This window comes from Varroa destructor, unplaced genomic scaffold (assembly GCF_002443255.2).
Source record: "Varroa destructor unplaced genomic scaffold, Vdes_3.0 BEIS01000002.1, whole genome shotgun sequence".
In the NCBI taxonomy this organism is placed as follows: domain Eukaryota; kingdom Metazoa; phylum Arthropoda; class Arachnida; order Mesostigmata; family Varroidae; genus Varroa; species Varroa destructor.
In genome coordinates this window covers 58,658,008-58,670,474 of record NW_019211455.1, presented here as the reverse complement: position 1 = coordinate 58,670,474, position 12,467 = coordinate 58,658,008, and the positions used below count along the sequence as shown (strand labels likewise).

The 12,467-nt window shown below is 41.3% G+C and overlaps 1 long non-coding RNA gene across 1 annotated transcript; it reads left to right on the top strand.

Moving 5' to 3' along the window:
• Positions 1–2,809: 2,809 nt before the first annotated feature.
• LOC147758067 (uncharacterized) lies at positions 2,810–10,984 on the top strand. The gene is made up of 2 exons (XR_015320038.1): positions 2,810–3,125; positions 9,990–10,984. It is a non-coding gene; the product is annotated as an uncharacterized LOC147758067 (long non-coding RNA).
• The last annotated feature ends 1,483 nt before the right edge of the window (positions 10,985–12,467 follow it).

Below are 12,467 nucleotides of genomic sequence, written 5' to 3'. Positions count from 1 at the left end.
TCTAACTGTGTTATCTATTATCTAAACGTTAGTTGTTTTTTATTTGCGATACCCCCTATTAATACTCTAACTAATAACAAAGCCAACAAATTAAGAAGTAACGTTAGCAAACGTTAGAAGCAAATGTTACTGTTAGGAAGAAACGGTTACTGTGATTACCGAGAATCTGACTATATTTTTCAGATCTTTTTTTTGCTTTTACATGCGACATTGTATAATATATCCCGAGGGTAGGCACAGCTGTTTCATGTATCTCACATCAGTCTGTAAGGGACGATTGCAGCTTGTTTTTTTCTTTGAAAGTATATCAAATATCTAAAACAACAAATAATAAAATGTAATTATTTGATTGTAAGGACTAATAGCCTAGTTATATCATTAACATATAGTGTCACACAACTAAGACCTGAATATTTCATTTGCTGACATAAGGAGAAGTAAATAATAAAAAAACAACGTGTATATCATAGCAGTATGCGTCTCTACGTAAAACGTACAGTTTTCTTTTGCTTCTTTCGGATAATGTATAATAGAAGTATCGGTAGCCGTTAGGTAACTGCAAACAAATAAATCTGCAGAACGTGTTTCAACAGATTTCTATTATTAGTGCATTATGCCGTGATCCATCATAGAGTGTATCTCAGTTAACCGTTCTAGACGCCATGGATTGGGGATCAAGGCTGCGTTACCTTGAGCTAGCAGGCTTCAAAAGCAAAGTTCTTACAGCTTAGCTTAGATAACGTAAACCTGACGATGCTACCGTCACCACGGAAGCCAACGTCCTCTGTGGGAGGGCATTTGCTTTAATGATGAACAGACCCATTGACGTGCCGAGCCTTCTACATCGCTGCTACTCAACACTATGCAGATCCCTGTCAGAAGCCACTGCCCCCTGTAAAGGGCGGGTGGCGCAATCTATTTGAGCCTTCTGTAACGAAGCGTTCTGCACGATTATGGCAGTAAACACCTGTGTGCTATCAACAGCGGACGCGGAATGATTGCGATAACAACTGAACTAGAATAGAGAGACGTTGCGCCATTACATCACTTAGTTGTTATTATTCTGACAGCATCGATACACACACAGGCACACGCCAGTATTTAAGGGATACGTATTGACATGACTGTAGAAGCTGGAACTCGGAAAAGTCGATAGCTTGGTCCAAAAAAGACAACTAAAATGAATGCGAACACATAAGTATAAAATTGTGCTAACGATACTATACCTCACGCCTAATTGTATAATCTTACGTAGCTGATCCTAGAAGAAAGCTGATGAACAAATTCAACAACGATTTGTTTTTATATAATTAGCTGATGGCACCTCGTCATCCTCCTGGTCAGCTGTCTTAATCCAAATGCTACGGCTGATTTTCTAACTCATCGTTCGGCCTCCTGAACACTCAACTCAATCCTTTTGTTTCAGATTTTAACAATGTGAGAAGTTATAGTAGATGCGTACGTCACGGTCAGCGTTGCATATTCATTGCTTATTTTTAAAGCACAGTGATATGAAGGGATGTCGCGACTACTTGCAAAACTTTACCACAGAAATAAAACATAGTATAAAAAAAAACATGTACACCTGTAATGAAAGCGATGTGCAGCTATAATAGCCAACTATCGTCTTTTGTCGGATCCTAATGCCTTTGACCAATTGAGTATTCAGAGAATATGTAACGGGGGAGAGGGCTGAATTTCTATCTCGCTTATGGCTGTAATGGAGGCATGCCGTAAAACAATGCATCAAAATACGATTATGAAGAATAGGTTAGAGCTGCTTTCTACAATAATTTGCCTGCTGATGTAGCGTGCAATGGGGCAGAGACAGTGGGAATCATGTAAGGATCACAAGTCAACTTCATAAAAAAGTTAGCTAAATTTCCAAGTGAAAGTTGTTTGGACTCTTGGAGACATCACTGAACCTATTTGCTGGAAACCTGTAGATTATTAAAGTGAGTACCTTTGCTGCGATCGAAAGCTGAGAAGCAGGTGGAGGTAAGATGATGCGATACTAAATTGTTACTAAGCAGAAAACGTATTATTTTGGATTAAGAGTTTATCTCCTTTTGATTGCTTATCCACCTTACCGTATATAAATATTATTTGCAAAAATAAAACGGAGTGAGCTCAGCTCGATAGCAAAGCACTATATGTTAGGTACAAAACAGAAATAAACATATTCGTTCCATCAATCAGGTAACGATTATGGCTGAAGGGCTCATTATGGCTTTCTCTAATGTTCAAGCTAGTAACCGCGCACTTTACAGGTGCATTAGTCTGTCCACCTCGTTTTAGGTTTACCTCAATTGCAACCTAAATTAAATTATTGGTTTTTTGTCTTTGAAATATCGTTCACGTCATAAGCATTGCATATTTTGATGGCCAATATCGTTGATAGGTTTGAATCGAAAGCATACGCGTTGTCTTCAAACGGTAGGTCTATTCACAAACAGCAAATCTAGCTGAAATTAACTTTACCTACCTATATTTAAGTCTAGCTCTTAACTAAACTCGAACCCATAAAATTATTATCTAGTCAGCATCACTATTATACGTCTTATAAATTAGTCCGAGGTGAATTAACGTGTAAAAAAATATTTTGCACCTTAGTCAGACAATTTTTTTCTGTGTAACATTAACACTACGAATCACGTTCATGTGGTACGAGTATTGGAAGAAGTATCTTGGGACCTTGAATCCGTCTACTACTTGTTTGCTCTGCGGCTTTTCTTCTATTTCTTAGAAATTCCCTATTACCGGCTATAACACAACGGGTCAAAGGATGCGCCGAATCGCTACTGAGGAAAGCGGAAAATGTGTGACAACAGAATCAGTCAACTTAACGCGCGATTCTCAACAGCAAAACAGCGTGATGATGATGTGAAGCACGCAACCCGGCGTCGTCGTGAATGGGGTGACGGTCGGTGACTGCCCGCTCCCTTTACTTCCCCTAAAGTCAGCGAGTGTATGTTCCTGTCCATGCTACATTACTCAAGTGCACATGTATCCGGGATCAGAACCATAAGCAGCAGCAACAAGAAAATCATCGGCGAGAACACAATGATTTACTTATCTGTGTGTTTCTGTATGGTAAACGATGAAGCACCAGTGGAAAATACTGGGTATGTCCACCAACAATCATTGTAGTAGTAATACGAATGATAATTTTATATTTTTGTTGTTGGTAAGCCAGCTGGTTTGCTTCCCGGGATACTCACTCCCTTGGAGACCAACTTGGCTCACGGATTGCGCTTATAATGCAACCTCACCATCTGCGTCTGTTCGTGCAGTGCTCTTAGGGGGTTCTCGTAACTATGACTGTCTTCGTGTGCGCCGTTTAGAATGTATCAAAGTGCCATCCCCGTCACTTCTCGTCCTCAAAATCTGAAAGCAAATGAAGCGCGGAGAGCACAGCTGTTCTCTTTGCTGTATGTCGTTTTAAGCATAAAGCCATTAGAGCTGTTTCATTGGAACAGCTATGATTGTATTTCTATAAAGTATGTATACATACGATCCGTGCTGCTTTTTTTGAAAAGTTTAGCGAACTGGAAAAAGGAAACTGTAGTCTTACTATAAACAACAACAATTAAATTGTATTTGGCAAGGGTGTGTCGTCTTGTAAAACTTACTCACCGAAATCATACATTTATCACCGGAACATACTACTAAAGTAACTTTATATTAGCTTTGCAGTAATCAAGACAATGTTTATGCACGTCTCGTGCTGATTACACTTTGCAGATACACTCAGATAAAAATAAGCATGTAACGCTTCTCGTCTCATCATCATCATTATACGCTTCGTTCGTTCGTTCGTGCTTGATCGTGGCCATGATAATAACATATCCTAATTGAATCTTCGAAAAATTATTCTTCATTAGGTAGATAATATAATATAAATATAAGATGCATTAGATAAATACACCATTAAAACTATCAATTGAAGTGATTACGGAAACTCCTATAACCCTGCACATAGACAAAATTGGCCCTACGACGTTCGTTTGTGAGAATGCTGCACGACGCAAAGCCAAGCAGTTCGCACTTATGGCCGGGTACACTATTGTACAATGAACAGCTTCGTCTAGACCTTGGTAAGATGGTACCGGTCTGTGACATGTTCCCGCAATCGGGTAATTCTTGAAAGACGCGATTTGTTCTTTTTTACGCTATTATCACATTAGTGAGATCAGAGTAGCCAGCACTTGTTGCTGCTGTCGTTACAGGCATCGGCGACGCCAGCAGCGGTAGCGTCAATAACACCATTTCACCACCCACTGAGGTCTTCGACTCGCCTCGCCTTTGTGTATCACTTGATCACTACACGTTGCTAAGTCTTCGTAACCCTTTCTCGTGGGTGCTGTAGCCGTTCCATCAAACATCAACTACGATAGAAATAACAACAAAAACAAACGAAAAATGAAGAACTACTGCATTCCATGGAATAGCAATAGAAGTTCTATGCATCGTTGTCACTCTGTAGTTCTATGTACACTTGATATACATGGCTTCGCAATGTATAGTAGACGACGAAGTGATATACACATACTGCCATTGGCCGCGCACTTGGTACGTTATTGCATGCCTGGCATACAACCATCATCATTATCGCTGGTCGATGGACCGTATTCTATTACGACCCTCTGGCCACCGATGGACATACCGGTGCAAACCACTTAGTGCACATTGTTTCTTCTTGGGTAGCACATCTTTCCCTCGCACTCACGTATCCATGCACGCACGTAGCCTGTGAATCACGTTTGTATCGTCTGCCTTTGTTCTGTGTTTCAGTCTTGTGTGTGTGTGAGCGTATCGTTTTTCGTCTATATAATCCAAATGGTCATTTGTTTGTATTACGTCTCATTCTTTTGGAGGAGTTTCTGGGTCAACCGAGTGGTTGTTGTTGTTGTTAGTAGCATTAGTTTTTCTATGCTGTTTCTGAAGCCGGATGCAAAAATACACATATATATATACAGATGCGGTTGAATGCTTGAGAGCGTTGATACTTAGCTGCTCCGTGCGCAGCCTCTCTGACGTCACGCAAATTCGTTACGTTACGTAAGAATTTTGGAAGAAAAAGCGTAGACACCATCAAATCTGTCCACAGTTTTCAGTTGACCACGGTTGACAAAAAGAATTAATGAGACTCGTCGCCTCCCCTTAAACTCGTTCTCTTAACAGAGGCAGCGGCAACTACGATCACTGCCCTACGAAGTACAGAAGCAATGAAAAGATGAAGACATCGATGCAACGGCTAAAGATGGATGAGAATGAAACGCTCCGAGCCTCGGACTAAACACGGCACACACTCATGCACTATAATAATGCGAAACTGCGATCTCGCTTTTCTTTTGTCACTATACCTGTTTTGCTTATGGCTTTCCACAGCGTTAAATGAGCCAGGTTTTAACGGACAAGCGTTACAATACGATTGTCTCTTTATCGAACACGATATGGCAATGTGAGCTGAGACAAATTTCACACGGCTCAATGTGTTTTTCGCAAAACTCAGATGAAAGCTCGCCATACGCCGCCTTACACAACGTCGTTCGTGAAGTTCGTTTGAGTAACGGATGTTTCCAGCACAAAATATTATTCTCCAAACAAAGAGCCAGTATTAATGCAGTATCTAAGAGCAACCATCCACTGTTTGTAGAAGTATATCGTATTCTATACGGAATATCTACTTAACCTGAATCCTTATAGATATATCACCAAACTCGTCCTGACAGATCTATTCTTACCAATATGATGCACTTGTATCATGCAATATGCCTTTATTGCTTTAAATTCAGATAGCAATTGAGATGACCGATAGAGCTGCAAATGAACACCAGTTTTGACTCTGCGTGAACCTCAATAATAAAATAATGGGATCACTTTAATTAAAAATTTCATGGTTTACAAATGGTGGGTAAACTTTAGATGCAGTTTTGTCTCGACTGCACGACGGAAATTTCATCCAAAGGCTCCTATTTGCGTCTGCACCTCTGCAAATGACGTTTCTTGTATATATGAAAGCATAATAAATTGCAAACTAATTACTTGATGTATATACCTACGTACAACCACCTTTCTATGTCCTAATACATTTCGTTACCAGATTATTATCAGATTTACAAAAAAAAAACAAGTTATCCACGAGAGATGGCTGATCTATTTAATCGCCTGGTGTCAAACGCCCAAACATACTTATTTTCGGCACAACTTATTACGTCAGTTCTTCTATATTAATGTAAGACACATTAGTAGACTCTTACTTAATCTCATTGCTTGCCACATAAAATATACATTTTCAAATTTACCACACAACGTAGGTGGATATAATTTCCATGCTGGAAGGTTCTAGCGTTTTTAGATCTAAAATTCTTAGAAAAAGATTTCTTTTAATAGTTTTGGTCGGAGTATATTGCGCCTTTTAAAAATTTCTTCCCTGAACGTTACGAACACCAACATTAGTTTAGCAGATCGCGCCGTCGGCAGCGCGAGCAACATCAGCAGCAATGGGAATGTGCCAATGCATGTTTTCGGCTTTGCCGTTCACCTTCGTTCTCCTTTTTGCCTTCAGTGTACGACTTCAGAAACAACCACGCATCGACACACACACACACACACATGCAGACACACGCATAGAAAGAGAGACAGCCGACGGACGTCAACGATGCGCGGTGTCGATGACCGGACTGGGGCCTTTAAATCCAGATTTCCCTTATTACTGCTGAACCCCTTGATTCTCTTGGCCGCTCATTCACTTGTTCTATCACCATCTCCTCCTTCTACTAAAACTTCCCTGCCCGTTTTTATCTTTGCATTTGACTCAGCGACTTCAAGCAGACTCAATTCAGCCGCAACCTTGTCCAGTGCATCTTTTTTGCTGGCTTTCTATGTTCTTTTTGCTAATACTACATTTCTACCAACAGCAGCTAGACTAGTAGACGAGGAGAAATCAACACAGTTGCTACTGTCTCGGTCGCCGCTGTGCTTGTAGGTAGGAAGAGGCTGTCGTTCTCTCGCGCTGCGTTAGCAACACGTTAGTTGCATTACAACTGCTGCCGCTTACGACGGCTGTGCTAGTGGTGATGGTGCAGCGGCGGCCCCAAGCAGCGAACTGTCGCAGTGGTGCCGTTGCCATCGGGACTCGCGATTTGGGCGGGTGGCCGGTCGTTGTTGCTGTCGTATGCTTGCTCCAGCCGCTGGCGCCGCCTCTGCAAGCATCTGTCGCTCCGTCTATCTGGGAGCTATCTATTTATCTAGCTGTTTGTCTGCTGGCAGCGGGTTCATGTAGTGGCGAGCGGATAGTCACCAAGCGGCGTGACGCTTGTCGCTGTGGTGGACGCAACAGCAGTCACCCGTTGGAATGCCTTCAGCAGCAACAGCAGAATCACAAGCGGCGGCGGTGGCGGCCGCGGCGCAGTGAAGTGAGAGCGCAGTGCGCTTCACTTTGCTTTGTTACCGCTACTAACATACCTCGCCCGTCGCTTTGCTCCCTATTTTCCCTTCATCCCTTTCTCAGCATTTCTCGACGAACACGAAGACGCTGCTCGTGTTGGTGCGCCTTTTCCACCTTTGCCACGGTCAGTACCGCCGCTAAGCAGAGGTTGTTCACCCCCTAAGCGGCGGCGTGCTACGATCGTTACGTCTTCTGTAGTGATTGTTGCTGTGACTGATGCAACGATGACTAGGAGGACGTGCGTCGCCGTGGCGATAAAGGACGTGGATTCAGGACCCGCGAAGTAAGCGCCATCCGCAGCAGTTCTAGAACTGCTGTAAAAATGTCTGGGCTATGTAATAATAGTAAAAATAACAAAATACAGATAGTGATAAGGCACGAAGACAAACCTCGTTCAAATCGATGTTGTGATGTACCAAAGGCACATGTACGTACACACATGGCGATTTTGATTTTTTGTAGCTATGCCAACATTATATATAGGTTAACCTGGCGTTTCCTGTTTATATGCAGCTGTAGTTGATTGGAACTAACAGTCATAAATATAACTCAGTGCGAACGTTAACTGCGATACGCTATAAACATATTGGATCCGTAGCCAATGACACATCTGCACACCGACGACGAAGACCACATAATACAGCCAAATTTAAAAAGTGATAGCATCTAGAGAATCGACACGTAAACGAGAAAAAGCAAGGGCTTCAACTCGAAAATTAATTTAGACAAGTAATCGTTTCCATCTTACGAAATCTCTAAGAGGCATTTCAGCGAGAATATATAAACATTGCCCAATGCTTTAGATACATACGTAAATACAGATAATACAGACATGTAGGTTACGTTTGAGAAATTGAACGCAGGAATAAAAGCTATCTGCTTGAACGCATTGTATATTCTCCTGAAAATGATATCGTTGATTTTATGTATAGAATTTTTTTTCACTATTACAACCATACTAAGCAGCTCTCTTCCAATTCGAATCAGTATGTAGCAAATGATCTTTTAACGATTAATTAAGTTTGCTTAAAGTATGAAAAATATGCATTCATTAGCTTCCCTGTGGTTTAACCTACGATATATTTCCATGAGTTTTTTGCGCCTACATCATTCTTGTATCGCTTTGTATTTCCGTCATCATCGCTGTTGTCTTTCCTTTACGACAAGCAAATGTGCTCCTGGTGCTTCCGCTGAAATTCTTCATTTTTTTTCTACCGGACGGTTAGAGAAAGAAAGACCTGGTAGTATGAGGAACACCAGCAGATAAAGGCAAGATGATACTATGGCTGAAACGGCACCAAGCACCTTTAGCTCGGACTCGCCAAACGAAAGTTGTCGGCTTTCATTTATGGTCTTCTGGCGCTGGCTCGCCAAACTATTGCGCATCGACTAAAGACCGAATGGTATCAATTCGTTCATGAATGCGGCGAACTGCTGAGGCAGTGCCATCTTTCCTCGAGTGCAGCGGCCCCTTCTCCTCGTTGAACACCAGAACCGAAGGAAAGCGCCAAACGAAAGCACCGACCGAGAATATCGTAGCGACAATGAAACGAAATAATCCAGACGCTCGAGAAAGCGAAGCAGTCTACGGACTTTTTGTCGGCGTCATCGTCAATAGTTGCCTGGTGCTTAGCTGCCAAAGCGAAAACAACAATGAACAGCATCCCATTGTAGTAATGAATCCGGAAAAATCTTACTCAAGAATGTCATAAACGAAGCTGTTGTGAAAACTGAAAGAAACTGGCAATTTTGAAGCTTCTCTTAAGGTACTCATACTCAGCTAGTACGGCTGCTTGTAATGCAACACTTATCGGTCTATTTGTGTAGTGTCCCTACTCGTGCCTGTTCGAGCCTTTATCGATGACGTCAGTTTGATTAACGTAACAATACCCGCCTCGATAGTAGCTAACTCAATAACACTTACAATTGTAAAGCACTGCTGGGGGACGACCTTTTGCGTGCAGGATCTGAGCGGCGCAGACTTCGTCTCCGTCAGAAGTCATCTCCGTCACTTCTGTGCTGCGTGTCCAAGTCGTCGTGGAAAGCTTGCCACTGCGACGAGTAGTACCGCGCTGCCTCTAGTTCAGACCAGAGGCCCGAGGGCGTTGACTCCACCCGACAACACATTCATTGACAGAAAAGTATCGATGCACACATCAAAACAGACGGGTATCGAAGCTAATGGCGGAGCGCTGCTAGAAGTAGAAGTGGTAAATGTTTTGACTACACCGTTCAGGTCGAAGTGTGCAGCAGTATAGTAAAACCGGGTAGTATCGTACCTCTTAATTTCAAATTGTGTTAAATAAATTCTACTTCAGGACACGTCTATTATAACAACGAATTACTTCTTTCTTTTAATAACGGCGACTATTATCGCATAACAATTATGATATTGAGAACTGATGATGTTTGTGGTGATGGCGAAGTACAAGATAAAAATGACGAAAATGGATCACAAAAATGTAAAGTTTATCTATAAAGTTTATTTAACTGTCAGAAAACGTTTCGTTAACACGGGGACAGATGTTTATTGCAGGAAACAACAAAAGAAGGCTGTTCCGAAAAAGATAAGAAAAAAGCTGCCGGCTAAAATAAGTGTCCCACTAACTAGATGATGGACACCAAAAATCAGACGAAGACATTGGATGAACAGGGGAAACTGTCGGAACGTCGAACAAACCGAAGATGACAAAAGCCAAAAACGACAATGAAGTGAAAAAAGAAGGGGTCGCTCACCTCAGCTTCGGCAACTAACTGATGCAAAAAATGCGCATCCGTTGACTTAACCACAGACACGACAATGACCCAGAGCACTGCCACTGGGTCAACAAAGATTATGACATATGGTAACGCGTATATTACGTTTAGCAAGCTAATTATTTTATTTCCTCTACATGGCCAAACACGATACAGCAGTATAGGCTGTGTATTAACTGTCCAAAGGCTTCAGAAGCGAAATCTAAGAGACATCGTTAAGAAAACAAAAAATATACTGCCATATTAGGTATATGACATTGGAAACTTAAATGCGATTTTCTTAGATAAAGTTATGCGCTCAGTTGACGTTTGTACCTCTGAAAAAAAACTAGGCGTAACGCCAGAGACTTGTACCAAGAAAAAGTTCAAGATGCAGTTAGGCATATGTAAATTAATCTGCTCTAGTATCTGCAAATTTGTAAATAACGTAATTATGTTATTAGTATTATTTAGATTACTTCAACCCTTCTAGTTACCGTAACGAAACAAAACACTCATAATATTGAAACTTATATTCACTCAACTTCTATAAAAATGTAAAATAGACATAGAATCAGCTTCTTCAAAACATTCGCAGCACGAGACATACTGAGGAAAATATTAACGACTCCTTTGACAGCACATATGCCAATGAGCACCAGGTCATCAAACGTCATCGTTTTGTGCATTGTAAATATTTATTTAAACATTTCTATACCCGTAAATAAAGTTAAAGCGCACTCATATATAAACATTCATGTTACTTCATAAAAAAAATCGATCAATATGGCATGATTTTAAAGTGATTCTTTAATATTTCGTTATTAGTGTTGATCGCTTTGGCAACGCTGCATCTCGTAGTTTATTGTTCATTTCTTTTATTTTTAACAATATAATTGCTTTATTTAGGCACTAAAGACAAGTTGCTCTGTGCCAAAGGAGCCAAAGTCTTCAGCGTCCGCAGACATAAGCCTAAAGCTATGAGGTTAGCAGCCAGATTTTACAGTAAAACTGTTTTGTCCTCGTTAAATATGGTTAAATATTTCCTGTATGAATAGCCACAGACCAACACACAGTGTTATAGCCAGATTGTTGCCGGATCTTCGGAAAGCACTGACAAAACTGATTTGTGCCGCTACACTGACGTTGTGGTTGCATAAGTCAATGCCTGCGTGTCATGTAAGATTGAGGACTTAGAGCACATAACAACGTACTACTGGGAGAGTGAGAATAAATTCAGTATTTAGCCGTCACGAAAATCGTCGTTAAAGATCGATACATATTACTTATCGACCATACTGTTGTTGCATTTGGAGCTATCAAATAATGCAGCACTGGTGCACATTGTCCGCCGAGTTTACTTTGAATAGTTTGTAGTGATAGTTTTCGCTGCCGCGGTACTCCTTAAGTACATAGAGGTTGTAGTTAACGTTCGAGCGCGCCCTGGTGATCTAACATGATTGAGTGGGCGGCCGCCCTTGGATCACTGTTTTTTTCTAAAGGTCACTGAGCTACAACCGGACGGCTTGAAGTTTGCTCCGCTCGTATGGGAAGAACTACATCAACGACCGATTTCGCTCAAAACTTATACTACCGCCAATTCCTCTTTGAACTTATGCGATCATCAGCGTTGCCGCTCTCGGCATCGCTATTACCACGAACAACAGCACCAACGTTATTGCAGTACCGCATATGGTTTTTTGCGCAACATCTCTATAGGAAACGGTTCATTGGGTCACTTAGTGACTGAGTGAGTACTTAGTTGACGACATGCTCGATCCGCATCGATCCCAGATTAGAGGATCATTGAGGCCAACAGTACATGTGCAAGTGACTATCAGACACCGACCAGGTATAAATACAGCAACAGAGGACACTGTATTGTACGAATGCAAGGGGACAATATCAAGTCATGCTCAGTGTTCAACGGCAGGCCACTGCTCCTTCGTGCTGTTTAACTGCCCTTGCTCCTCTTTTATTTACATGTAATAATCTCGTTATTTGTTTCTGTCTCAGTATTTCACTGTTATTTCGTCCATGCATTTTGTTTTTTTTTCTATGAATATCGAGGTTCTTTTGATTCTTTCTTCTTTTCCCTTGAAGAGTTAAATCTGACATAATTTCTCTCGCCGGGAGTATAGTGCCATTTAAGTTGCCAATAATAAGGTGAAATCATTAGAGCGAATCGCCGTGAATGCTGGCGTGGCGTACGTGTGTTATACATGTTTCTGTATATAATAACATCTTTTTAATTCAAGAAATTAGTGGACCTAAGGTA